The sequence below is a fragment of the Anomaloglossus baeobatrachus genome, chromosome 8 (genome assembly GCF_048569485.1).
Source record: "Anomaloglossus baeobatrachus isolate aAnoBae1 chromosome 8, aAnoBae1.hap1, whole genome shotgun sequence".
Classification (NCBI taxonomy): Eukaryota; Metazoa; Chordata; class Amphibia; order Anura; family Aromobatidae; genus Anomaloglossus; species Anomaloglossus baeobatrachus.
Window position 1 is genome coordinate 187,388,192 of NC_134360.1, and position 24,524 is coordinate 187,412,715.

Sequence of the window (24,524 nt, forward strand, 5' to 3'; positions counted from 1 at the left end):
GATATGATAGCATTCCCCTGACGAAGCTGCTACAGCGTAACACTTGGAGATTTTTCCATGATCCTCACTATTGAAGCAACTGTATTGCTTCTCCTTTAGCACTACTGCTATTTTGGGTCCCTACCCTCTTCATGCAGTTCCCTGCTCACATATTTGCCTGACTATTCCATCAGGATACCGGGCCCGGCTGGTAACTATGTGTAGCTTAGGGTTAACCCCTTATATTACCTTTCACACATGTAATTTTCATGGGAGGGTTACCCTTGAGTGGTGATTTACTACCATTTTTGTGCATGGGCATTTTTTTATATAGACCCGTTAATATTAACTAGCAGGTTGTGAGGTTTTCAACTATTCCTGACCTACCTTGCAGGAATTTGTTTGGGGGACTTTATTGTCTATGGCCGTGTAATAACTATTAATCTATGTTGTCGGATCCGTGGTTAGGATTAGCTATATCTATACTTGCTAATTAAATCCTGGGAATAATCTTGATTATTTATTATGAATATCTTTATCATACAATTCCTTGTTATGCAAGATTGCATGTGTGTATATGTGTGCATATAATTATGCGTATATGTATATTTTACATTTTACATCCAGCATACTTACATTGGTATTAAACCATTACCTTGCCTATAGACATACTGTGTATTACCCCTATTAACCATTTTTTGGCTGTGGGAGCACAATCAATTATCCTCACTAATTTTGCACACTCACTCTCTTGAAATATATCATTATTGGTCTTATTATTGTCCTTATGCGCATATTTTCAACTGTGGAGGTCATGGTCATGGTTCTAATTGATTTCTATTTCTATGGATTCAATAAATATCTTTCATTTTTTTCCATTGGATGTGCGCTTCTATTATGTGTGACTCTTCTTCTCCTTATTGGGGCCACGCGATATGACTTTGTCACTGCCACCAACACGCAACGTTCCGCGCCCCCCAAGGGGTACGTAAGGTCCGCTTGGCACAATGCAGCACAGACACCTCCTGTCCCTGCGGGCACAGGGAGACACGGGGAGTGGAACCGAGTCAGCCGCGCAACCTCCGGCGTGGCACCCAGCTTTCCCACAACCCTGAAAGGCCGACAGGAACTTTCCACTAGCCCCAGTGGAACTGAAATCTGCCGGACTGGTACAGTGTGGTAGACTGGAACCAGTTCCTTGTTAGATATAGGCCTGGTCTGTTAGCAGGACTATATCGGGCCAGAAACCAACCCAGGTCATCACAGGTATTCCAAGTGCAAATATGTACGGTATTAGGATACTGCTTAAAGGGGTACTCAGGGGCGGAGTAACCTGGAGATAACTTAACACTGCATAGTAAGGTTGTGTGCTTTTTTTTTGCTTGTTTGTCTTTGCTTTGAGTTTTTGGAACATAATTTCCCCAGTTCTCCAATCAAAACTCATGATTTTTTAACGGGAACCTGTCGCCTGGTTTATCCCATATAAACTGCAGCCTCCATCAGTTAACCCTTTATACAGCATTCTAATTCTAGAATACTGTAATGAGTCCCCAAGCAGGTCTGTATAGCATAAAAAGACCTTTTATTAAACTCTAATCTAACCTTTAATTAAACTTTGGGTGGTCTGGTCCAATTGGCTTTGCTGGTCTTGATCTGGCACCTCCTCTTTCCTTGCAATCGCTCTTTCCCTGCTTCATGTGGATGACGCATTCTCAGTCATAGGCTGAGAGGCATTTCCAGGTTAGGGCATGATGGCCCTTTAAGAATAGGTGCATGCGTTCAGGCCCTTAAGCCAGCTTTACACCTTACAATTAGGTATGCGATCTCGTATGCGATGTGACACGCCCAGGTCACATATGCGATCTAATGAGATTGCACGTAGGTCGTTCATTTGCTGTCACACGTGCGTTAGTAGTCTATGTTAAATTGATCAATTTTGTGTGCGATCCTTTAGATCATGTGTTCTGTGACGTATGCATTGGGCACCCTTTTTTTTTTTATTTATTGTCTTGACAAGCGTGTGTAATGTGTAGGGATGCGTTTTTACTATGTCATCTGCCGTTCAGCTCTGCTACATGGCCGCTGACAGCAGACACAGACAGCCATGTAGCAGCGGTGAATGGCAGATAACAGCAGACACAGACAGAGCCGCACTGTCAGAATGAACTCGGGTGAACTTCACCCGACTTCATTGTCATGCTGCGGCTCTGTCTGTGTCGCGCCCTGATTAGCGGTCACCCGTGAAGACTCACCGGTGACCGCTAATCTCCTGAGTAACTGAAGTTAGCAGCCCTCTCTCATATACTCACCGATCCCCGATCCCCGGCGCTGCACGGCGTTCACACTGCTCTGGCTGCTTTTACTGTTTTGAAAAAGCCGGCCGCCCATTAAACAATCTCGTATTCCCTGCTTACCCCGCCCACCGGCGCCTATGATTGGTTACAGTGAGACACGCCCCCCACGCTGAGTGACAGGTGTCACACTGCACCCAATCACAGCAGCCGGTGGGCGTGTCTATACTGTGTAGTGAAATAAATAATTAAATAATTAAAAAAAACGGCGTGCGGTCCCCCCCAATTTTAAAACCAGCCAGATAAAGCCATACGGCTGAAGGCTGGTATTCTCAGGATGGGGAGCTCCACGTTATGGGGAGCCCCCACCCTAACAATATCAGCCAACAGCCGCCCAGAATTGCCGCATACATTATATGCGACAGTTCTGGGACTGTACCCGGCTCTTCCCGATTTGCCCTGGTGCGTTGGCAAATCGGGGTAATAAGGAGTTATTGGCAGCCCATAGCTGCCAATAAGTCCTAGATTAATCATGTCAGGCGTCTATGAGACACCCTCCATGATTAATCTGTAAATTACAGTAAATAAACACACACCCCACACACATAGCATCAGACACCGAAATCGTATGAGGGATGTCACACGTTACAATTCACTAGTTTCGTACTACCAAACGTCCAATGTATGAGGAATAAACGACGTGTATGCGATCACCGTATTTTCGTTCAATATCGATCGCATGTAGGTTTCACAAGCAAATACATCACGAACGATGCCGGATGTGCGTCACTTACAACTTGACCCCGACGACGGATTGAAAGATCTATTGAAGTGTGTAAAGCAGGCTTAAGTGTGCTCCCAGGAGATCTGTGCAGCATGCGCAGGCCCTGAGAGCCAACAGCAGAGACCGAGGATAATGCAGTCACTGTTGAGTGTCTGGGAGGGTGAATGTGGTGGCATCCCCACTGGGACAGGGAGCAGAACAATGCCGGAACACCAGGGGGTGGTGTTACATTGTGTATGATTGTTTATCTATGTGTGAAGTAAATGTGGCGTCTTTTGCCTGAGCCGCTGCAAATAATGGTTGCATATGTATTTCAATCTGTATAACATGTATTGCAAGCTTTAATGAGATTTTTTTTCTCTGCTATTCACTATGTACAAACATTCACCCACACTCTCTCACAGAGGCTGTTCACTTGAGCTGATTACAAAGCTTGTGTGTGCACCCTAAAAGGAGAAAGGGAAAAAGCTTAGGTGTGAGGAAATTCAGAAAGTGGCAGTTGAAGTCGGTGTGAGGTGAAGTGAGGAGTGTAATATGGAGATGGTCCTGTCCTGAGGTAACTGTTGAAACCTTTGGAGGGGCCAGCTACAAATTGGCAGGTTATCAGTCCCTAGGTCACCTTGACTTTCAAAGTCAGCGGCAAACTGAGAGACTGCTATTAGCCTTTTCATAAGGGGCAGTGAAATTGCCTGGGAGCTCAGTGACACTTTTGAGTCTGGAAACTTCTAGAAGAAACAGCGTGTCTTCCCTCAGGATTCAAGTCACCTGCTTGCCGGAAGGGATTAAACATCCAGAGTTTTCTTGTCTTGAAAATTCCAGGATTTCAAGATACTTATTTCAAGGAAGGGAAGTAGCAGCAGGAGGAATACACTACCACCACACAGCAGAGAAACCAATCTCTCATTGGGGCTGGTCAGACCATCATCATTATGTAGGCTGTAAGGAATGTTCTGGACTGTTCTGATCCCTGTCCTGTCTCCGGCTGATTATTCTCTGCTGTGCCATCCCTACCTCAACATCCCAAGGAACCAGCCCTAGTTGGGAGGGGAGGGGATAGCCCTTCTACACTGTGAATTACCACCTAACCCTTGGGGACCTTCAGCAGTGCCCAGCAATACTAAAGCCGAAAATCCTAACTGGCATCACAACTCTGTATTTATTGATTTATTTTATTATTTTTCTTTCCCAATTTTAATATTATTTTTAACCCCCATCACAAAAGCCTGTCGCTTATGCCCGATACGGCCACATTGCCACTCGGACCCACCACCGTGGCATCAGAGGTCTACCGGGGCGGCACATATAGAGGTAGTATTTATATGCAAGGCATGTGACTTTGTGGGGGAAGGATATGGTTCTTTGGTAAAAATGACAGTAAAATATACAGTATTTAACATCAACATCTCCAAGGAGTTTGCATGTTCTCCTTTTGTGTTTGTGTGGGTTTCCTCAGGGTTCTTCAATTTCCTCCCATACTCCAAAGACATAGTGATAGGGAATTCAGATTGTAAGCCCCAATGGGGACAGTGATGGTGATGTCTGTAAAGTGCTGAGGAATTAATAGTGCTGTACAAGTAAAATAAATTACGATATATTTAACATATTATAAGTACAAAAAGCAAAAATGCAGGAATAACTGTCAAAACTTCACTGGTATCAATATATAATGTTCTAGGTGAATGAAAGAAAGTATGATGAATCTTGTGGCAGATTTTGGGTGTCACAAATGAATTCAAATATGTTGTCAAATATGTTGCAATTTACAGTATAATACATGTAAATGTCAGCGACATAAAGAAAAAAATTCAGAGCAGAAAAATAGACATTTGTTACAGATTTTCAATTCCAAATCATGCTCATTATGTTGCAGGAATACAACCGGATTCCACAGCACAATCAGTAACACATGCTGACTTTGCTGCAGTGGATTTCATAGTGTCATAGCTGTAAGGCGGGCTTTGCACACTACGACATCGCAGGTGCGATGTCGATGGGGTCAAATTGAAAATGACGCACATCCGGCATTGCATGCGACATCGTAGTGTGTAAAGCCTAGATGATACGATTAACGAGTGTAAAAGCGTCGTAATCGTATCATAGGTGCAGCGTCGGCGTAATCCATAATTACGCTGATGCGATGGTCCGATGTTGTTCCTCGTTCCTGTGGCAGCACACATCGCTGTGTGTGAAGCCGCAGGAGCGAGGAACATCTCCTACCGGTGTCACCGCGGCTTCCGTAGAATATGCGGAAGGAAGGAGGTGGGCGGGATGTTTACATCCCACTCATCTCCGCCCCTCCGCTCCGATTGGCCGCCTGCCGTGTGACGTCGCAGTGACGCCGCACGACCCGCCCCCTTAACAAGGAGGTGGGTCGCCGGCCAGAGCGACGGTCGCAGGGCAGGTGAGTGCATGTGAAGCTGGCATAGCGATAATTTTCGCTACGCCAGCTATCACAACATATCGTACCTGCGACGGGGGCGGGGACTATCACGTGCGAAATCGCAGCATCGACTCGCGATGTCACAACGTGCAAAGCCCCCCTAAGGTTGAAAAAGACACAAATCTATAGAGTATAACTTATACTGCTATGTTGATCCATAGGAAGGTATAAACCTTATTAGGCAAATTCTATTTGCCCCACATTAAGGAGAAAATTCCTTCCCAAACTCCAGATATGGAAAATACTGTATACAAATTTCCTGTAGCAACATCTCATCACAGAATCAATTACATATAAGCTGAAATATTATGGTTTTCCGTAAAGGCATTCAAGCTCTTCTTGTACTTGATTTGTGATACAACCATTCCAATTTTATGTGGCAAAGGATGCCACAATCTCAAAGCTCGCATAGTAGAGTATTGACTCTAGTGTAATTGCTGGCCTAGGTGTAAAAAGATAATTATCAAGACCAATAAATAAATCTCTGTACTTTTCCATCATATATTTGTACATTGTAATAGGATCAACTCCAAGCCTTCATTTCTCCAAACTGAATAACCCCAATCACACAATGATTCATATGGAGCATCTCTGCCTCTTTTAGTGCATCGCATGATTTTATTTACCTTAGCGGCAGCTCCCTGGCACTGATCATTAAAGTTGAGTTTGCCGTCCACCCATACACCCAAGCCTTGTTCAGTGACAGTTTTATCCAATGCTTTATTATGTAATATATAACTGTACTTTTTTTTCTCCTCCCAAGTTCATGACCTTACATTTATCTACATTAAACTTCAATTGCTATTTCTGAACTCAAGCCTCCAGCTTATATACATGTCTCTGTAATATTAAACTATCCTCCTTAGTTGATTACCTTGCAGAGTTTAGCAAAATCTGCAAATATTTAATATATGTTGACACCAAGTCAGCAGGCTTTTGCCACCTAACCTGAGAGTAGAATGATATAAGCATGGAGAATCTGAATCCAACAATGTATCACTTAGATTACTGGCTGCAGCCATTCTGACACAATATGAATTTTTAGGTTTAGTCATCTAGCTGAGCCCAGGGAGCTGTCCCCACCCACACCAGGCTCTCTACAGAGATGGTAAATTAACAGTGAGGTGTCAATCATAGCAGGGGGCATGTTGGATTTCTCTGCACATGAGTTTCTAGTCCTATAATAATATATGTACTGCTGCTTAAAAAAGTATAGCAAACAAACAAAAGATTGGACTGTGAGAAAACAGGCATGCCTGAACTTTCTGTGATAATCCTTGCAGCATGCTAGCTTCAGCTTACATAGCAAAAATCTGCTTTCAGATTCCCTTTAATAAATATGTTTAAAAGAAGAGAGCCCAATACTGACCCCTGTTAACTGTGACCCAATCAGAACTTTCCCCATAAATAACTTCCCTCTGTAGCCTATCACCTGTTGAGTTCTTAACTGAAAGTTTTTTGGAACTGTATCAAAGCATTTGATAATTCCAGATAGAGAACATCCACAGTATTAGCTTAGCCCAGTCTAGAACTTAATTCTTTATAGAAGCTGAGCAGGTTAGTTTAACAGGACTGATTCCTCATAAACCCATGTTAATGATCAAAAAGTTATTTTTTTGAGAAACTCCAGGATAGCATCTCTTAGAAAACCCTCAAAGCTTTTGCCTACAGCAGAAGTTAAATATACCAGCCCTATGTTTTCCAGACTCCTGATCCCTTTTGAATACTGACACCACATTTGCTATGAGGCAGTCCTGTGATACAGATCCTGTTATTATGGAATCCTTGAATATTAGACATAATAGTCTGTTACGGTACTTAATTCCTGCCATAGACTGGCATGTATGCCATCCTGGCTAGGTGATTTGCCTATATTAGTGTTTTTGAAGGACACTGAATTTCCCACTGGGTAAACAGGTGGCATTTAGTGGAGAATTTATTGTATCACTGCACATAACATCTCTCATGGGATTTCCTTGTGTAAATACGGTAGAGAAGATGTCGTTTAACAGATTAGCCTTTACTTCATTCTCTTCTACCATTTCATCCACAATAATTTTGAGGGGTCCAACACCTTTTGTTTCTACAAGTATATTGTAATAACTACCCTCTTGATTTAGTTCTCTTAATACTTTATTTTTGTAATTTATTGCACCCCTAGCAGCTCTATTTAGCCATAGTGGTTTTCTCTAGGGATCAGTGAACTCAAATGGTAAAGTTCGGGTTACTGGACAGTGGGTGTCCTGGTCTTGGACTTAAACACACAGTTTTAAAAAAGCCCATGTCTCAGTTCGGAGTTTCGGAACTGTTCATATACTAATAAAATTTGTTGAAAGGCTACAGCGCAGCCAATCACCAATGTTTCTTATACGCTGCTGTGAACAATGAAGAAAAAAAAAATGATGTGGGCTCCCAGATATTTTTGATAACCAGAGCAGGTAAAGCAGACAGCTAGGTCTGCAACCCTGAGCTGTCAGCTATAATGTAAATATGTTAGTATAATTGTATATGCTTTTCTTATCTTTTTCAGTTTAAAGCAAAATAAACCGGTGGTGGTCGGACAGCCCGTGGACAGTCTGTGTTTAACCAAGGGGGAGTGTGACGCCCTGGCCAGCCAGGTAGTCACAAATAGGGCACCCTCACAAGTAACACACAGCCAACCACAAAACCCTAGTCACACCCCTCAGAGCTTGATAGACACACCAGGGGGAGGAACCAGGCGGTTGGAAGACGCCAACCAAGGAGTCTTAGATAGCCCGAGAGCGGGAAACAGTCAGTTGAGTTGTGGAGTTCAAGGAGAGAGGAGGTCAGGCCTGTGTCTGGGCCTGAAGGCAAACTGACAGGTACCAGGGTAGGAGCCCTGGTGCCTTTGGCTAGGAGGCAGACGGCGGTCTCCGTCTGCAGGAGCCAGGAAGATGGCTCGGTGGAATTGAGGTAGACTGGGACAGGGTTGTAGCGCGCCAGTACCGACCCGGGGAACCAACTCGGAAACCGGAGCACACAGGGGGATATTCAGACCCTGAAGCTAAGTCCAGAAGCGACTGGAACTGGTTAATTAACTGATTGAGGCAAGGACTAGAGGTCCTGTTCCACCCAAAGTCCCTAATAGAAGACAAAAGCCCACCGAGGGGAATAAAAGGCCACCGCCACGGCTCAGAGATCCCACGGGCCAGTGTCTGCGGGCAACGGCTCTTTAGGCCACATCCAGCTGGGAGCGGACTGCTGGAGTTGCAAGCACAGGCAGTCCACAGTTCTAAAACAGGTGAAGGAGAAAGACAGAGACCACCAGCCAGGTGGGGGAACCAGAACACAGCCGGCTACGGGCACCGACCACCATCACCTTGGTTTACCAGAGACTTGTGTGTTTTCTTAATAGTGAGTACACCAACACCCTCCAGTCGCCCATCTCCCTGCACCGCCAACCCCAATGGGTCCCAGGGCCACCATCTCTGCCCAGAGGGGTTAACAACTTGCTGCATAACATCTCCCCCGGGTGCCCCATCACTGCAGTGGTGGTGTCCAACCTCACCGCACATCGTGGGTGGCATCACAAAATTAGTACGGCCCAGCCCATACATATACGTCCTACATCCACCATCCCATCACCCCCCTTTTTACTTGAAGTGACTGCGAGACCCCCCGGGTCCGGAGACCCTCGAGCCACCCACAGAAGGACCGGATCCGAGCAGCTCGGCTGCCGCGAGCGGGGCGGTACACTTCCATAAAACTTGGAGATTTATAACAAATCCTTACCAATAGTTTATTATTCTATCTCCCTCCCCTGATCTCCACCAATAGGGGCTCATTAACCTCATATATATTATTAGGGTATGTAGGAGGGGTTTTAGGAACGATATTACATATAAACACACACTTCCCCCTCACTTATTTGTACGGTCATTCCTGAATAGACTAAAGCCATGTAAATTAACAGCCCAGTCATAGCTGTCATCACTATATGGGGAGAAGGTATGCACACCAGTGACTATGTAAGGGGAATATATGAAAAGCAGGAACTGCTGTGTGAATACTGACATGAAAAATCCAATAGCTATATGTAAGAATGAAAATATGAAAAATGGAATCTGCATTACTGCCATGAACATATGAATCAAGAGAAATTTAGCTATTGAATTGATCAATGCAACAGCGCCCCAACACTACGCCAAAGTATTTCCCTACGTTGGAGTCCGTAGCGTGTGTGTCCTCTCATGCAGTTAAAAAAACTTACCGTGTATGGGAAGCTGAGACCCAGGCTATATATGCGTATAATGTGGACTGGCTATTGGGTGGGGCCGGGTTGACAAACGAAAAACTACAAATCATAGCTGTCATCATGTCATGTTATTTCCGCCATATCATAATTTTCTTCCAACATTATTATCTCTAATTAATCAATCTTGTCTGGCATTAGTATTTATTTTATGTATTTTTCTGCTACAATAATTTTTTATCCTCTTGTGTAAATATGGCTCGACTATGGACCATGATATTTGGACCAACCAATATTACTGGTTATGTGCACTAGATTCTGTATTGGCGCATTGATCCAGGGAACTAGTCTGATTGTCGTATGTGGAGTCGGGAAGGATTTTTTTCCCCCTAATGTGGCTCTTCTGTCTGCCCCATGGGTTTTTTTGACTTGCTCTGAATCAACATGTTAGGTTAGGTCATGGGTTGAACTCGATGGACTTAAGTCTACCTTCAATCTTAAACACTATGAAACCTAAGGTCAATAGCCTCATATATGTCTATGAAGTTCTTGTGCTTGGATCAGGAGTCTTGCAGCCGGTCCACACACACCATCTCTATGAGTTTGAATTTAGCCTGAGAAGTCTCACTATAGTTTCATTGCCCAAGGGCCCTGGTGTTGGGTTTATAGTCAGGAAATACCTAGGTTCAAAAAAGTATTTTGCACTTTACCTTCATAATGTACTATTGCTGAATAAATTCTATAAAATAAAGCCATGTATGATAGAATTACAGTCATGATTCCTTGTGCAGAGCATCTAGCACACAGGTGATGCTCTGCTGCGTCTTTCTGAATTACGAAAACGGCAGTGACATGTTTCCTTTGTGCAGAGTATTTTGAATTTGGAGATGCTCTGCTGTGTGTCTTTGAGCACTAGCTGACAGGTTGTTTGACTGCACAGGATACCATGCAGGTTCTGCGAGGTGCAATTACTCAGGTCTTCCACCTTCCTGGTAATTGCTCTGTTTCATTACTGAGCATGCTCTCCCACAACCTCGCCAGTCAAACTCTCTGGTTCTGCAGTTGTTCTCTTGGTTCATGTTCTTGCTTATGTTCTGATCTAAGTATCTTGACCCTGGACCATTGTTGACTTCTCTCTGCCTGCTCCCTGTTCTTGTCATTATCTCCTGGCTTCTGACCTCAGACCGTTACCTGACCATGTCTCCTCCTGCTCCCTGAATCTAATATGTACTCTCCTAGAATTCTGACCCTTGGCCTGTGACTTGACTGCATTTCTGCTTACTCCCTCTGTCCTGTTGTGTCCTCCTGTTTCCTGACCCCTCGTGACTGCTTGCCTGACTACCCTTCCGTCTATACTATCCATAAGTAGTGACTAGCATCACAATTGCCCATGCCATTTTTAATTATAGCATTGTAATGGCTCCAAGAACCTGTAATGCAGCTTTCTTTGTGGCAAACACATTGCATCTACATCAATAAAAAAAAATAAACCACCTTGGGTTAAAATAAAAAAAAATATATATTGTAGCTTTATCCTAACATATTTGAAATGCTTTTGTGTTAAAATGCATGAGAGAAATGCCTTACTTAAAGTTTTACAGTTGCTGAATTCTCTCCACAGTGCTCCAGCCTTTATAAGATACAGTAAGAAGGAACATCTGGCTTCTGCAATTGAATTTCTTTCCCTTGAGGTGCATGTATGTGTTATGAGGGAATGTAAAGAGGAGAAATTACTTTCCTGTTCCCACAGTTAAAGATTCTAAAAAATCAGAGCACAAGAACTTTCGTCCCCATATTTCCTCACGGGGATCATTGAGATCTCATCTGACAAGAATGGTTTAGGTAGGTAATATAGTACGGGGAAGATGGACTGGCACGAATTTAACTAACTGGTATCAAATATGCAAGTGTTTGCCGAAAGCATTAGGAATCACCCTGAAGAGTTTCTTACAATGCCTGGTTTGAAGACTCCATTAATTGGTGATTATGTTCTGTGAACCACATAACAATTTGTGTGCAGATGTTGCTGACATTAAGATGAATGACGCATACACTGAAGGCAAAAGAGAGAAAAAAATTAGTGTCAGGTAAGTAACTTAACAGATTACCATTTTTTCGTGCCCGAACACAATACTGACTCTAAGACAAGTGCAACTTTCAGATCCCAGATTTACGTCTGACAGTCGTAATGAACTGATATCCGTCCCTCCATCCGTGTTATTTTGGTGAAAGATTGTTCTGAAATACAATTATATTTCTACAGAATGAAAACCAAAAGGCTGGAACCCGTAGCCTGGATTATCTGATTTGGCCTCTCAGAACAATTGCTGGAGTGTGTAATGAGACCATTACGAAACATTACAACATATTTAGCTCAGAAGGAAACCAATGTTATTGCCCCTCAAAGGAATTTAATTTTAAAGAATCTGAGTTATAGTTCCCTGCTCACAATCTCTTGTGAAATCTCAACTAAAACAACCGGAGAACTCTAAAAGAGACACGCCAAAATCACAAAAGGGTGCTGCGGTAAAACCGTGAAAAAAAAGCATTAATGAAAAGAAAAATTCATTAAATCCCATTAGACTCTATAAATATGCATCAAAGTGAATTGTACCCTTCCCTGATATGAGTGAATGCTATGTATGTTAGATCTCAGATTGTTTTTGCAAATATTCAATTTAGCAATGTAAGTACAGAATAAGAGAGAAATGGAATTAATTAAGGTCTATAGATTGGCAAGTGGCCAAGAAATGAGAACTATGTTGGGGTGAAGGACAGGGGGTATATTATGTTAAACATAAAACAATAAAATATAAAGTAGCTGAAGGTAATTTGAAACTATAGTGGAGGAAACTTGTATTAAACCCGAATTACCCAATTACAAGAATTATAGGTATCTACTGAATGGTGCAGGACATCTTTGAGGGTCATTGGAAATTATAAACTCTATTTTCTTTAATATCTTTGAGTTAGACATTGAATATTTCTGCTTTATGTTACTAAATTGAATCAAGTTAAGACAGATTTTAAGCCAGATAACTTACCTGAGCTTATTGTATCTTCATAATAGGGTGAGACCCTACGATGCCGTTAGAAATATAGAAATATCTAGAATGTTTAAGCCTCATCCCTCATACATTCATACAACTTTTTATTTTTATTAGTGTTGAGCGAGTAGTTGACTATTCGTACTCGCTATGCTGTTGGCGAGTACTGTCCGCTACTCGCATATTCGTTACGATTAGCGGGCGCAATGTAAGTCAATGGGAAATACTCATTAAGTAGCGAGCAACCCAAAAGCCGTACTTTTTGTGCTAGTAGCGAATAGTACGGCTTTCGAGTTACTCGCTACTTAGCAAGTATTTCCCATTCTTACATTGCGCCCGCTACTCATAACAAATATTCGAGTAGCGAACAGTACTTGCTAACAGCATAGCAAGTACAAATAGTCAACTACTTGCTCAACCCTAATTTTTAGACTATTACAATGATGAACCATACATTTGAAACTAAGTCTGAAACCGTTCAAGGAAGCAAAGGTATCACTCCAAGTCAATAGGCAAAATCTACAATGAAGTTCCTACTTACCTTGTGCCATCTTAACGGAAATCTATTCCGCAGGTTTTTGCTACCTCATCTGAGAGCAGCATGATGTAGGCAAAGAGATTCGGAATTCTAACTATGTATCACTTAGATTAGTGGCTGCAGTCATTCTGACACAGTGAAAAATCTGGGAGCTGCCTCCGATCACACCAGGCTTTTAGTGTACATTTCCATAGATAGAAGCTGCTAATCACAGAGATGGGCAGAGTTAGACTACAGCCCATGGGCTGATGAGACTTAATAATGATAAAGCTAAGAGGCTTAAAACAAACACTGCAGGTAAGCAAAAACCTCAAAAGTTTGTAAAGAAGAGGTATCGGGGATAGATTTTTCTTTTTTTATGCTGTAGAAGGGTTATTACACTTCTCCGGTCCCAAGCATACTGAACAAGCATGGCTACCACAGTGTCTTGCAGCAGCATGCTATTCCATCCGGTTTGCATTTAGTTGGACCATCATTTATTTTTCAACAGGACAATGACCCCAAACACACCTCCAGGCTGTGTAAGGGCTATTTGACTAAGAAGGAGAGTGATGGGGTGCTATGCCAGATGACCTGGCCTCCACAGTCACTAGACCTGAACCCAATCGAGATGGTTTGGTGTGAGCTGGACCGCAGAGTGAAGGCAAAAGGGCCAACAAGTGCTAAGCATCTCTGGGATCTCCTTCAAGACTGTTGGAAGACCATTTCTGGTGACTACCTCTTGAAGCTCATCAAGAGAATGCCAAGAGTGTGCAAAGCAGTAATCAAAGCAAAAGGTGGCTACTTTGAAGAACCTAGAATATAAGACATATTTTCAGTTGTTTCACACTTTAAGTATTTCATTCCACATGTGTTAATTCTTAGGTTTGATGCCTTCAATGTGAGTCTACAATTTTTAGAGTCATCAAAATAAAGAAAACTCTTTGAATGAGAAGGTGTGTCCAAACGTTTGGTCTGTACTGTATATACACAGGGGTATAGGAAACTGATGTAGTTGATTGTTGAGAAATACAGTAAAGTCACACTGGCTGTGTCCATGTCTGTGATGTAGATATACTTCCTTTGACTAATAGCATAAAAGCTCTACTAATGTTAATAAGTAACAGGCGGACCTGTGACACCCTGGCAAAACCAGGTAGTCACAAAAAGAGTTAATCCTCCTTGGCACCAACACAGTCCCCACACAGATATACACCAGCCAATCAGGCCCTACTCACCCCCTCCCCAGGAAAATGTGAAGGAGCGAGAGGAGCTTAGAAAGTGCAGAGAGGAGTTAAGTTTCAGTTTGTGCTGTAGTCAGTGGAGAGTTGACAGGAGAGAGTTGGAGCTCCCTGGAGAGGTTGGTAGTCGGGGTTGGAGCCCTGGACTACCGGACTAGGTGGCAGTGAGGGCCACAGGCACGGAGATCCGGTTGTGGGGAACTTGAGGCCGACCGGGGCAGGGTTGTAGCCCGCCGGTGCTGAGAGAGGGGACCCTATCCGAAGGCCATTCAAGTGGACTAGTCCAGACAAGAAAGAGACAGACAGAGAGTGTGGAAGAAAGGGCCCCTGGCTATATATCTGGGTGTGGGACCCGAGCACACCACTCCAAAAGGCTCCCGGCATTCAGCTTTGGTTTACAAAAGGACTCTGTGTTTCTTGACTCCACACATCAGTACAGCCTCATCCAGCACCAGGACAACCGAACTGTCAGTTTACTATTCCCTGCAATCCCTGCCACCACCACAACTCCCAACTGGGCCCCGGGACTACAACTCCCCTACCGGTGGAGTTGATCCCACCTTGCTGCCCCACTCCATCAGTCCCGGGCACAGTCCCCAGAGGCAGTGGCGGTGGCACCATCTCATCACCGCAACCCACGGGTGGAGTCACAGACAATCTCCCTTGTAAATATCCCCTTTTTTTACTTGTGGGCGGCAGACCGCTGCTCGAGCCCGGGTCCGGTTCCCACTCGAGCCACAGTAAAGCCCTGGACCCCGAGCAGCCCCTTAGCTACGGTCTGGCCCTCACCCACAACACACCAATAAGCAACTTTATAGAATAGGCTCATATTGTTATGGTGCCATGCTGTACAGCAAAAGGGTCTCAGCCTCTCGGTTGAGTGTCTGTGTAGTGTTTTGAATGTTTCCCTCACTCTCTGGCTGAGCCAATCAACTGAGTAAAATACTTTCAGTGAGTGAACTGGTGTTGGAGTGCGTTTTCTCACCCACGACCTTCCCTGTATCCTGAAGAGCACACATCGGTACTCGACTTACATGGGAGGGGGGCATGATTATAGCTGCTGCTTTCCATATACTTTAAGGAAAATGGGCCATCTTCTTTATATTTGTAGAGAAAAAAAGCAGCAGTGAAGGGTAAGTAATCCCATTTTACAGGTTTTATCTCATGAATGTAACTCCTTCCCATTAGCCCTATTACTATATAAAGACTTTGCAGAGGACAGTGAGATGCTATTAGCCAGGGTTAAAAGCTACTAACATAGTGCAGCTTTTGTTCAGGAGAATCTATGCAGAATAAAGTCTTATATTTTCACTAAAAGTAAGATATACATATAGTTTTTTAAATTAATTGAAAACTTTAACCTTCATCTTTAAACTACTGTAGATATATCTTGACCTCTGAAAATATAAGTATTATTGTCTGTACCCAAGAAGGGTAAGAGCATCTGTCCTTAGCTGCAGATAAGAACTATAGTGACGTGAGATAGTTATTATGAAAAATCAACAATAATAAACATTTTATATACTTTTATCTATACAACCAGGAAAGTTCTGTATAGTTTTTAAGGTTTCACAGTAACGATTTGATAAACTATATTCACAATTTAGTTATACACTTCTCTTTAAACACTGAACAAGATTTATTGGTGTAAAATAATCTTTCTGCCACAGAATATCTCAAGAAATACTACTGAACCACTTAATGATATAAGAAAGGTAAAAAGGAAATTTAGTTCCAGCTTTGTCGAATACAAATTCATACTGTTCTCTTCCGTCTCTCGACCTTCTCCTATCAAACATGCTTTTAATCTGTTGTATCTGCACTGTTCTTTGACTGTACATAATTTTCCATATTTAACTCACACTACACTATTTTCCAAGATTATTGTAAGTTCTTGTGCGGCGGCATTGTCTAATACTTTTGAGAATGTCAAAAAAATAAAATAAAACCCACCTCAATCAGTTCTGTTCTAACAGTGTGACATTATGCTCTGAATCAAATGAAAAGTTCTACAGTTTTCTCTCAATTTCTTATTACTTTTAAATCTATATTTTACTTACAATAAACTTAATTATGAAAGTTCCACCGATTTTCTGCTCTCAAGCCCAGTTTTAAATCCCAGCAGCTAAAATTTCGTGGTGGTTTACACAACAACAAGAAGGCTTCCTCTCCTTACTAAGTTGGTGACATCTTTGATGGTCTTGCTGTCTCACATATAAGTAATCGAGACTCATCTCCTTCTCTTTATCAGAAGGGGTTTAGCTTAGATATTAAAACAAACGTGTAAACCTGTCTTTTTTAACTTCTTCGTGACTACCCATTGTAGATAAACATGGGCGTTTGCTGGGCTTTGCCGGTGGTCAGGAGGGGATCATGATACCCAGAGTCCCGAAAATACCAGGATTGCGGTACAGAAGGATAGTTCTGACCAGAAACATCATTGGGTCCTAAACCAATGTTAATCCTTTGCTATTTTCTATATGTCAATAGCGATCTCGGCAAATAGAAGTTTGTAAGAGGTAGTGTACTCTTCACTCCCCTAAGTCACTCTTGTGACATGATCACGAGAGAGCCAAGAGTTATCATGATAGCAGGAGGTCAAATAATGACCTCCGGGTCTTCCATGTATGGTGGCCTATTAGACTCAGCCTGAAGCATGGTCTAATATGCGATCCACCAATCTGACCCTTACAGTGTAATGCATTGCCATACTGGTGCATGGCAATGCATTATAACAGCATTCAAACTAATAAATGTTAATGCACCATAGAGGGACTAAGTAAAAAAAAAAGACAAGTAAAAAACTGTAAAATATTTTAAAAAAATGGAAAATAAAGAACAAAAAAATTAAAAATATATTTATGTAAAAGAAAAAAACTCAAAAAAAGTACGCATATTTGGTATTGCCCTGTCCAGAATGATGCACTTTAAAAAACTATTATTATTATTTATTATTATAGCGCCATTTATTCCATGGCACGTTACATGTGGAAAGGAGTACATATAGTAGGGTCACGTACAATAATCATAAACAAACCAAGGCACAGACTGGTACAGGAGGAAAGAGGACCCTGCCAGTGAGGGCTCACAGACTACAAGGGATGGGTGAGGATACAGTAGGTGAGGGTAGAGCTGGTCATGTGGCGCTATATTAGACTGAGGGTTACTGCAGGTTGTAGGCTTGTTGAAAGAGTTGGTTGTTCAGGTTTCTTTTGAAGCTTGTCAAGGTAGAAGAGAGTCTGATATGTTGTGGCAGAGCATTCCAGAGTATGGGAGATGCACGGGAGAAATCTTGGATGCGATGGTGGGAAGAAGAGATGAGAGGAGAGCAGAGAAGGAGATCTTGTCAGGATCGAAGGTTACGTGTAGGTAAGTACCGGGAGACTAGGTCACAGATGTATTGAGGAGACAGGTTGTAGATTGCTTTGTAGGTCATGGTTAGTGTTTTGAACTGGAGGCGTTGAGCAATGGGAAGCCAGTGAAGGGATTGGTAGAGAGGAGAGGTCGGGGAGTAGTGGGGGAACAGGTGGATTAGGCAGGCAGCATAGTTTAGAGTAGATTGTAGGAGTGCAAGACTGTTAGAAGAGAGGCCACAGAGCAGGAGGTTGCAATAGTCCAGGCGGAAGATAATAAGGACATGCACTAGTTTTATTGCTGCTTCTTAGGAAAGGAATGTAAGAATCCGGGAAATATTTTTGAGTTGGAGGTGGCAGGAGGTGAAGAGGGCTTGTATGTGTGGCTTGAAAGAGAGAGCAGAGTCTAGAGTTACTCCCAGGCAGCGAGCATGGGGGACTTGGGAAAGGGAGCAGCCATTGACATTGATGGATAGGTCGGTTGGAGGCGTTGAGTGAGGAGGAGGAAAGATAATGAATTCTGTTTTGTCCATATTCAGTTTTAGAAATGGAGCAGAGAAAAAGGATGAAATAGCAGACAGACATTGTGGAATTCTGGTTAGTAGGGAGGTGATGTCAGGTCCAGAGAGGTAGATCTGCGTATCATCAGCATAGAGGTGATACTGAAAGCCATGGGACTCTATGAGCTGTCCCAGGCTGAAGGTGTAGATGGAAGCAGGGTCTTAAAACTGAACCTTGGGGGACACTGACAGATAGGGTGCGAGATGAAGACTATCACACTATTTAACCCTCTCAGTGAACACTTTAAAAAAAGTGTAAAAAAAATATGCTTTTTCATCATACAACAAAAAAAAAGGAGAATTAAACAAGATCAAAACGTTGAACATAAATAAAAATTATCTAGCTGAAAACATCATCCTGTCCCGCAAAAAACAAGCCACCGTACAGCTCTGTGACTGGTAAAATAAAAAATCTATAGCGCTGAGAATAAGATGATGCAAAAACAATTATTTTTTCTGTTAAAAAAATGTGTTGTATAAAAGCGGCAAAACATAAAAAAAATGCTAAAAATGTGATATTGCTGTAATCATACTGACCCACAGAATAAACCTGTCTTATTACTTTTACCAAACAGTGCACAGTGTAAGGAAAAAAAGGAAGCAATTCCTGAATTGCTGTTTCATGTTCATCCTGCCTCCCAAAAATTGAGACAGAAAAAAAAATTATTCAAAAATTTTATGTGCCCCAAAGTGGCACCAATAGAAATATCAACTCGTCCTACAAAAAATAAGCCCTCACATGACTATCGAGAAAAATTATAGCTCTCTAAATATATTGATGTTTTTATTTTCATAGTAGTCTAACATTGTATTCGCACCTGCACATAGAATAAAGCCGTCTAATCACCTATACCATATGATGAGTGGCGTAAAAAATAAATAAAAGCTGTTCTTGACCTGCTGTTTATTTATTCATTCTTCCTCCCGGAGATCGCAAGGCTCAATTTTAATGATGACCGGACTGGTAATCACCTGAGTGACAAGGATGTAGTCCAAATTTTTTCAAATAATAGACAATAAAAATACAGCGCTCAGCATAAATGAGCACACCCCAACAGATATATCAGAAAACCTTTAGTTTTCTTTCCTAATCAACTTTACTACAAAATACTCCCACATACACTGGAGATCAAAATTAGAGAACAATGTATGATCACTTGCTTTTTCAGAAATAATGTAATCTACATTGATGAACATTTGAAGGTTTTTTGTAAAGGGTGCACCATGCCACTATAACAGTGTTTTACAAAAGATCCAAAGTTTATCAACATTAAACCTTTATTTTGCCTAAACCGTGATGATCATAATTAGAGAACAGCAATGACTGTAGCACAGAGAAAGATTATAACTAGAGTTGAGCGCGGTTCGAGATTCTCCAGTTCGCGGTTCGAGTGATTTTGGGGGGTGTTCTAGATCGAATTAGAACTCGAGCTTTTTGCTAAAGTTCGATAGTTCTAGTTATGTTTGAGAACGGTTCTAGCAGCAAAAAGCAGGGCTTTTTACAGCTACAGTGTGCAGGAGCCATCGCTGGCAGCCTGCCAGAGGCTGGTAACCAAAATAAACATCGGGTATCCAAGCAAAGCGCTTTGGTTAGTAACCCGATATCTATCCTAGTTACGTGCAGGAAGCCCACACTTCCCCGCTCAGCTCACTCCGCCCCCTCCTGCACACACACACACACACACACTCACACTCACCTGTCCCCAGCCAAGCAGTCCACGACACTGACGTCCTCAGCGCCACATGACCCCGCTAGGCTCCACCCACGTCGCACTCCGCCGCCAGCACACATGGCTCCGCCCACATGGCACTCTGCACACATGGTCCCGCTAGGCTCCGCCCACCTGTCACTCTGCACACATTGCCCCGCTAGGCTCCGCCCACCTGGCACTCTGTAAACATTACCCCGCTATGCTCCGCCCACCTGGCACTCTGCACACATGGCCCCGCTAGGCTCCGCCCACCTGGCACTCTGCACACATTGCCCCGCTAGGCTCCGCCCACCTGGCACTCTGCACACATGGTCCCGCTAGGCACCGCGCACCTGGCACTCTGCACACATCGTCCCGCTCGTCTTACCTGCGGTGATGAAGTCCCGACCTCAGCGCTGTCACTGTCCTCCATGGCCGCTTGTCACATCACCTTCTCTCGCTTCCGACCCGAGACTGACTAGCGGTGACGTCACGGGCCGCTCGCAATACTTGGCTGTGTTGAAGTGTGATTGAAGTCAGTGTGCAGGAGATCAGCGCAGGTAATGTACCTCGCTGACAGCAGCACTTGTCATGCCCTGCAGTTACCTGGGCTGACCCATTGATGTTAGCTCAGGTCACTGCACTGCTCTCCAATGGGGAACATCCTGCTCTTCATTGACTGGGACAGTGTGGATCGTCATGGCAACCCCTTGGATTACACCAGACATGGATTTGTTTTTCTTTCTAATAAATTGGTTAAAGAGGGAATGTATTGGGGAGTGTTTTTTCAAATAAAAATGTGTTTGTCGTCTATTTTTTTTTATTACTGACTGGGTTGGTGATGTCGGGTATCTGATAGACGCCTGACCTCACCAACCCCAGGGCTTGATGCCAGGTGACATTACACATCTGGTATTAACCCCATATATTACTCCGTTTGCCACCACACCAGGGCACGGGATGAGCTGGGGCGAAGCACCAGGATTGGCGCATCTAATGGATGCGCCACTTCTGGGGCGGCTGCGGCCTGCTATTTTTAGGCTGGGGAGAGTCCAATAACCATGGACCTCCCTAGTCTGAGAATATCAGACCCCAGCTGTCTGCTTTACCTTGGCTAGTGATCCAATTTTGGGGGGACCCCTACGTGTTTTTTTTTTAAAATTATTTATTTAATTTAAAATAACAGCGTGGGGTGCCTCAGTTTTGGATTACCAGCCAAGGTGAAGCTGCCAGCTGTGGTCTGCAGGCTGCAGCCGTCTGCTTTACCCTAGCTGGCTACAAAAATAGGAGGAACCCTACGTCATTTTTTTTTCCATTTTTTTGGCTAAATACAAAGCTAAGCACCCCTTAGTGCCACATGAAAGGCACCAAAGGGTGCAAAATTACAAAATGCAGGAGAGTGGGACATTATGTGTCTTTCTGCCATTATAATGACAGAAAAGACTGATATGAAGTGCACAAGCACAAGAAAATCACCAGAGCGCTCTACGCTGTGAAAAGCAGTAGAAAATAACACTGGAGTGAACATGTGACCGTCTCATGTAGGTTGAAGCTATGGATCCTCGGTAAATTTATGTATTTTCCCTCCTTCAGTTTTTTTGCAGTACGCAAAAAAAACAGAAGGCACACGGATGACAAACAGATGACATACGGACCGTCTACGGAACGGAAACGGATGCCACACGGATGCACCTGTGAAAAAAAATGGACTGTTTTTTGCGGACCGCAAAAATGGATCGGTCGTGTTAATGTAGCCTTATTCTGATCTGCCGTTTATAAACAGCAGGCAGAAATAAGTGAATAGCCCCCCCCAGCGTCAGAAAATCTCCGGGGTTTCAGGGCTAGCTGAGACCCTGGAGATCATGATTCAGGACGGTGTCGGTAAAAAATTATTTATCTCCCATCTGGCATAAACAAACATGATAAATCTCCTATCCGGTCCCCTCCGATCCCCCGGTGTCGCCAAAGTGCCCCCCCTGATGCCCTCCCAGAAATCCAAGATGGCCGCGCGCATAGCAGCGCGCCGGCCGCATTCACCCTACTCTTCTGATTTCTGTCGCATGTGTCATGACACATGCGACAGACAACTCCTCCCCAGGCCCTGCCAGGTCACCCCCTATAACCCCACTGGTGTTCCCCGGTGTCCTACGGTACCTGTGCAGCGTTGATTCCCCGTGGCCCTCTCCTTCACAATAGACGCTGCCGCATGCACAGAGCGGCTGTCAGCTCAAGTTCCTGTGTTCAGACACAGTGAGTGGTGGTTATGCATCTGTAAGCTAAATGGGCAGCACGGTGGCTCAGTGGTTAGCACTGCAGTCTTGCAGCGCTGAGGTCCTGTGTTCAATTCCCACCAAGGACACCATCTGCAAGGAGTTTGTATGTTCTCCCCGTGTTTGCGTGGGTTTCCTCTGAGTACTCCGGTTTCCTCCCACACTCCAAAGACATACAGCGCTATCGAATTAATAACGCTATATAAATGAATAAATTATTATTATTACTGCAATGCCCTGCTCATGGGGTAAGGAACATAATTGATCAGGAGAGCTATATGCTAATGTACTATATACTATACCAAATGGAGGGATTTGCTTTTATAGTTTCCCTGCTGAACGACTACCAAACATGAGAGTCCATTATACACCACAAGAAAACACATCTAAATAGCGAGCTCTGTTGTTAAGTATTCATTCAGCTGGATAACTGGACTTAAAGGGGTATTCCATCTCCAAGATCCTATCCCCAATATATAGTAGGTGGAATAGCAATAATATCAGCAAATACCAATATTTGGAAATGTAGAATAGTTCTCCTGATTAGGCATGCCCTTACCTCATGAGCAGGGCATTGCAGCTTTGGTAGCAACCATTACGACATGGACTCTGCTGCTGTGGACCCGGGGAGAGTGAGTGCAGATTCATTGCACCCACACTCCTCACATGAAGGGTCTGCACTCCTAGAAAATGGGGGATACGTTCCCTGAGTGTCTCCCCCCATATTCTAGATGGTCCAGAGTCATCGTGGGACCCCTTTATTTTTTTCTTACAATAAATTGGTGAAAGAGGGAATGTTTTGGGGACTGTTTTTTCAAATAAATTTCTTTTGTCGATTTTTTTTGTTAGTACTGACAGTTTATGATGTTGGGTATCTAATAGACGCCATGACATCACAAACTGCTGGGCTTGATCTCAGGTGACTTTACAGCTAGTATCAACCCGATTTATTACCCCGTTTGCCACTGCAACAGGGCACGGGATGAGCTGGGGTGAAGCGCCAGGATTGGCGCATCTAGTGGATGCGCCACATCTGGGGTGCCTGCGGCCTGCTATTTTTAGGATGTGAAGGCCCAATAACTATGGACCTTCCCACCCTGAGAATACCAGACCACAGCTGTCCGCTTTACCTTGGCTGGTGATCCAATTTGGGGGGGACCCTACTTTTTTTGTGTAATTATTAATATTTATAAAATAATTATAAAAAAAGAGCCTGGGGGGACCTCCACATTGGATCCCCAACCACGGTAAAGCTGCCAGCTGTGGTTTTCAGGCTACAGCCGTCTGCTTTACCCTAGTTGGCTATCAAAAATGGGGGGACCCAACGTCATTTTTTTTTTAACTATTTTTTAAATAGAAAAAATGAATGGGCTTCCCTGTATTTTGATTGCCAACCAAGGTAACGGCAGGCAGATGTGGGTGGCAACCCTTAGCTGTCTGCTTTATCTGCGCTGAGAATCAAAAATACCGCGGAGCGCTACGTCATTTTTTTTAAAGATTTATTTTTACAGCACTGTGATGTCCAGCAATCAAAATACAGGGAAGCCCATTTTGTTTTTAGTTATTTAAATAAATAATTAAAAAAAATATATATGGGCTCCCACTGCATTTTTTGTATTGCTAGCTAAGGGTAATCCAAGCAGCTACTGGCTGCTAACCCCCACTGCTTGGTGTTACCTTCACTGGCAATGGAAAATCCAGGGAAGCATTTTTTATTTTTTTTGCCAAAAAACTTGATCTTCGCCATATTTTTGTATGCTAGCCAGGTATAGCAGGCAGGTGCTGGAAGAGTTGGATACAGCGCCAGAAGATGGTGCTTCTATGAAAGTGCTATTTTCTGAGGCGGCTGCAGACTGCAATTCACAGCAGTGGGGCCCAGAAAGCTCAGGCCAACCTGTGCTGCGGATTCCAATCCCCAGCTGCCTAGTTGTACCTGGCTGGACACAATAATGGGGCGAAGCCTACGTCATTTGTTTTCTAATTATTTCATGAAATAATAAAAAAAGAGCTTCCCTTTATTTTTGGTTCCCAGCCGGGTACAAATAGGCAACTGGGGGTTGGGGGCAGCTGTACCTGGCTAGCATACAAAAATATGGCGAAGCCCACATAATTTTTTCAGGGGGCAAAAAACTCCTGCA